Here is a 6,000-nt window from a genome sequence, read left to right as displayed (position 1 = left end):
TGCATCAAAATGGACTACTGTCTTCATAGTCAGTATGGAAAGAAATTGATTTCTTTTAAAACTCAAATTAAATGTGGGGGAATTCAATCTGAATGCTGAAGAAACCAAATGGACAGGTTCATCCACCTAGGGGTTGAGTCTGTAACTTTTAAAAGTGTAGGAGGTTGTCTGCACCAGCCAAAAGGCTCAGCTGCCTCCCTGCCTAAACCTTGGGGGCATAACGCTGGTGAAACTACATCCATATATTAAAACGGAAAAGAAAAGAAAAAGAAAGCAAAAAGAAAAAGGAAAAAAACTGATACAACACACACACACACCACCAGTGTTAAACATACATTTTGTAAAAACAAAAAAGCTCTTAAACTTCCAACCCATATAATTTACAGTTGATTACATCTTTCATTGTTTTCATCCTTCACTACATCAACACCTAACCATTATACTCAAGCACTATAGCAGGGCAAGCAGTATTTCAAGATGATAAACTTTGATTTTTGTGAATGAGTAGCATTAAATCCTGGCCACTTGTGGCCATCCCAAATGAGGACATGGCAGAATGGTTCATGGTTAAGATGTTCAAATGTCTGCTGTCTTTGTGCAATAGCAGCACACAAAAAAACAGGAGTGAGGGGAAAAAGTCAGGTGAGTGCATGTGCTTGGGCCCAGTGTGCCATTTGGAACAAGTTAGGGAGTACAGTTCCTCTCCCACCATACATTCTTCTTCTTGCTATATGTACCATCACAGCCCAGGGGCATAGGGACCTCCCTATGGTCCTGTCATGACCTTTTCACATCTCGCAAGAGGTTCATATGGTCTGGGAAAATCACATATCATGTGTGCCGTAGATAGGAATGTGAGCCCAATGAGGATGGTAGCAAGTTGTCACGTGCTTTCAAGTCATGTCCAACTTATCACATGCCAAGAAAACCCTTTGATAGGGTCACCTTAAGGTCACTACCTTAAGATGACCCTATCAAAGGGTTTTCTTGGCATGATTTGTTGAGAGTGAGTTTTCCTTTGCCTTCCTCTGAGGCTGAGAGAGGCTGATTTGCCCTGGGCCACCTAGTGGGCTTGCATAGCTGAGTGGAGATTCCAGAGTCATAGAAGATTTTCATACCTGGCAGAATCACGGGTAACTCGTCCCTCAAATGTGGAGGAAGCACGTGTGTATGAATGCCTGGTGTGCTTCCTCAATTGTCATGAAATCATCACTCCCTCTATCTTCCCTGGATTGTCTCAAGCAGAATGGATTTCCTCTGAACACAAAGTTTCTGTTCAGAAGAAATCCACTCCCCTTGAGACAATTCAGGGACGCTAGAGGGAGCAACAATTCCATGACAATTGAGGAAGCATGCCAGGCATTCATACATGCGTGCTTCCTCCATGTTTGAGGGATATGTTACCAGCAATTCTGTCAGGTATGGAAATTGTCATAGTCTAATGCTCAAACCACTACACTATGCTGGCTTTCTGGTGGCAGAATTTTTCATAGAAACTCTGTGGAAAACCAGGAGTAAATTACCCTGGGGTAAAGGCTAGTTACTCTGGGGTCAGGCTGGATCCTCTGGATCTGTGTCTGGACCTGGCAGAATCAGGGCCTATTTTGCCTCCTGCCTGGCTGCCAAAAATATCCCCCATGCTAGCCCTGTGTTGTCATATTATTTTGTTATCTTGAGTTTTCTTGCCTTCTGGATCCCTGTACCCAGATTTTTTTCATGTTCATTTCTACAATCAGCTGGTCCAGAAAGAATTATGGGTTTTTTTTCCCAACCCTTATCTTCTTCTATGACACTGTAGTCATATGGCCCAATCCCTGCTCTCAATTTTGGGCCTTGAAAATTCAGGGAATGGGATGTTACTGACCTGCCAACTTTCCCATGGAATCAAACCTCAGGGTGGAATAAACGCTCCATTTTGACTCTGTGTAGACCATCACCCCCCACATTGCTTTTTCTGTGTGGAGAATGGATCAGACACAGTTCAACCTGATGTTGCATTGCCTGAATGTTAAAGAAATGTTGAATACATAGTCTATGATTTATTGGTCAGACATTTCCTGCCCTTGAATGCTAATGTTTCACCTGCTGAGAAGAAGATAAGAGACCCTGTGTTAGTTTAGTAGCAAATTAAACATAGCAAACATTGTGGAAACCATCCAGTAATTCTGCAGATTTGCAGCATAATTTTCAAAGTATTTTACTTTTTGAAATATGCACATCCAAAGGACACATATGTAATTCGTTAATATAGTAATTTTGGTTGCTTTTGTTCTGTAGCAAGTGTAAGTTATAATATAACTTTTTTTCCTGAGGAAGTAAAGGGCTGTTGTGTGACCTTGGTGCACACATTAGTTATTTCAGTAGACTCACTGCTACAATTCTCATTCATAACCATGACAGCTCTAACCTCCATTCTAAAAGTATCGGGAAACAACAGATGGAAGTGGGATCTGGAATGAGACTACTTTCTATTTCCAATCACTGACTTTTACATATTGCCTTTTTCTGTTGATGGAACAACATACTATTTAAGCCTCTTCTGTAAGCATTTACTTACACTCACATTTTGCAAAACTCAGAAATTTGGCAATATTTTGGAAGCCCAATTCAACTTCTTTATATCCCAGTTGTCAATGTTAATTTTAGAACTACAGTCTTATGTGCAGGAAATTGGATATATATCCCACTGAGAAATGTACTCCTGTCTAAACATGGGCTCTTTCACACTACACAGATGTAATACTATGGTTCCACTTTACCTGCCATCCTGCATGCCATGATCCCATATACGGGATCATGGCAGTGAAAATGGAACCACAGCAATTAATGTGCAGTGTGAAGAGTCCCATGTTTTGAGAGCAGGCTGACACACCTCAAGTTTGTCTGTATACAATGTGAACAATGTGTAGCACTCCAGTTGTTGAGCAGCAGTTTGAGTACTGGCTACAAGTGATGGCAATTGAGATGCAATAGCATGTAAAGATGCACACATTCCCACCCATATTGTAGAGGAAAATTAAGTTTCCAAGCCCAACTTGATAAGAGGAATATAAACAGTAAGTTATTGCAAGTAATTTTAAGTTAGAATAACCCCATCCCTCTCATTAATTTGAGTTCTAGTTCATACATATTGGCAATCTATGTTTAGAGAAGCATTCCCAGATGTGAGCCCCTCTCTGACCCAGGAAGCCTCCTTTTAAGCATCCATTAAGAAGCCAAGCCCTTCCTCCAGTCCATCTGCCTTGGTCCAGGCCTCAGAGGTGGAGAAGAACTGCTGGACCTGATCCCATTCCCCACCACCACTCCCTTCTCCTTTTGTGCCGTGTCTTCTTAGATTGTAAGCCTGAGGGCAGGGAACTGTCTAACTAAAAGATTGTATGTACAGTGCTGTGTAAATTTACAGCGCTATATAAATAAAGGTTAAATAATAATAATAATAATAATAATAATAATAATAATAAAGTATGAAGCTTTGAGAAAGTGTCCAGATAATCTTACTCATCCATGTCCAGACAACATGATTCTGCTTGATGTTAGTCTGCTCCTTAGTTCAACTATTTCACGGTACATGCTGGCCATTATATTTCATTATTGCTGGGAACAAATCTATTATTCCTCTATTTTCCTGTAAGGGGAATATTCACTATTTTCAAACGTATTCGGGTATTTTGAAGAACAGTAGTGCACAAAGCAGATTGGACACATTTTAAAATGGAAATTCTTCATTGACTGTAGGATGGATTGATTACATAATTATATGGTTATATGATAAGAGTATTTCCTCCTAGTACCAGGTGTGATTTCTGGAAATTTCATAAGAGACCTGTTCAAATTCTCTCAAGATTTGTCTGTGCCTGGAGTCTGTTATCTGACGCTAGTTATGGGTACATATAAGCCATTCTGAGGATTGTAGCTTCCAGATAGATTTTCTCTTTTTACAATCAGAGAGATATGCTTGAAAATATTATCTGGAATAAGCTCCTTTGAAACAGAGCTTCAGTCCTGTATGAGCAATCTTTTAACATGATTTCCAATTATGCTAGCCATTCCCATATAAAATAGGTCTGGAATAAAGTTCAAATAGTTTTTATGTATGAACCTGTGGAGGCCCTTTGACAAGGCTTGCTTGTTAGGACTTTATCACATGAGGCTGCCAAAGCAGATTTACAAGATGATGCTAGCATCTGTGGCTGTAATTTATCACACTGCAATGTGGCTGTCCTGTAGTAGTTTCATTTTCCATCCATTCCTTTTCACTGATGGGCAAAAACCATCAGTGCCTCCCAATCATGCTGCTTTTCCACTATTGGTTCATGCATGATAAGTTCCTCTCGCTGTAGTTCTGACATGCAGGCAGTCACATAGTGTGGATGGACATGATGATGCTTCCTTCTCCTTCCCCTCCCTGTTCCCAAGCAGGCTGTTTTTCTTTTCTTCTTTTCCCATCTTCTTTTAAAAAATTAATCAGTTGTTGTTACTGCACAATTGAAAATAATTTTTTAAAATACAGACTGAAAGGCATACTGGGAAGTGCATTGGAGAGGAAGGCAGGATTATGAAGGTCAGTGTGCAGAAGACAACTTCTGGAACAATAGGAGCACCATGCCACTTTTGAAGAGTGGTGCAAAAATGACTGTTCCCAAACTGATATGTTTGAGTTTCCTGTACTAATATAATTGAGAGGGTCATAGCAGCTTGGTGTGACAAAGTCCTATGTCAAAGGGTGAATCTAAACCGGGCCTCTCTTCCAGTGTGAATTATTATTGTTCCAGTTTGGTTCTTCTCCAGCCACATATGTTCTTTTAAACCCAACTTGACACCAGGAGGACAAGCCACAGAAGCCCTCATCATAAACCAAGCCAAGAAGGCATAGCCACTGTGGTCATGTGTTGGCTGTTTCAAATTATTTTACCCAACATCTAGTAAAAATCACAGCTGCTATTTGTTTTGTTTTGTTTTTTTGTTTACCCAAAGGGTAAACAAAATTTATATGCAGAAAATATATGCAGGGCACGTTGGGACATAAATGGAGGATGAGTGAAAACTGGAGGAAGGAATATCAATAATCTAAGATATGCAGATGACACTATACAACTAGCAAAAATAAATCAATAAATTTTTTTGAAACAATTACTAAAGAAAGTCAGAGGAAAGGGCTAAGGTAGGCTTGTTGTTGAACATCAAGAAAACAAAAATAATCACCACAGAGGATTACAGGAATTCAAATTAAACAGTGGGGAAACTGAAACAGGATTTCCTATACTTTGGATCAATCTTTGATCAGAAGGGGGTTTGCAGTCAAGAAATCAGAGGAAGACTAGGATTGGGAAAGGCAGTTATGAAAGAACTGGATAAGATTCTAAAGTGCAAAGATATCAAGCTGAAGTCCTAAGTAAGGATTGTCCAAGCCATCGTATTTCCCATCATCATGTATGGGTGTGAAAACTAGATAGTGAAGGAAGCTGATAGAAAGAAAATAAATTCATTTGAGATGTGGTGCTGGGGAAGAGTGCTAAGAACACTATGGCCAAAAAGATAAACAAATGGGTCTTAGAAAAGATCAAGCCTGAACTCCCTCTGAAAGCCAAGGTGATTAAATTAAAGCTGTCATATTTCAGCAACATCATGAAAAGAAATGACTCACTGGATAAAAACAATAATGTTAGGAAGGATGGAGGGCAACAGAAAAGGAAGAACACATATCAGATGGATAGACTTAATCAGGGAGGGCAGAGCCATGAGCCTCCAAGACCGGAGCAGGACAATAGAGGACAGGGGCCTTGGAGGTGTCTCATTCCCAGAGTTGCCATGAATTGAGGCCAACTCGAGGGCAGTTAACAACAATAACAAAAACAATTTGCTATAAAAATTAAAATACATAAAATAAAAAATAGTGCATGAACATATTCACAGATGTTCGTGTGTGTTCACTGAATTGGCAGTACTGCTCGCCCTCCATTAGCAGTGCCACTACTCCATTCCCATTGGCATCACTGGCAT

Source organism: Sceloporus occidentalis, unplaced genomic scaffold (genome assembly GCF_023333645.1).
Source record: "Sceloporus occidentalis isolate IW3139 unplaced genomic scaffold, rSceOcc1.0.p SCAF_2, whole genome shotgun sequence".
Taxonomy (NCBI): Eukaryota; Metazoa; Chordata; class Lepidosauria; order Squamata; family Phrynosomatidae; genus Sceloporus; species Sceloporus occidentalis.
This window is presented reverse-complemented; position numbering follows the sequence as displayed.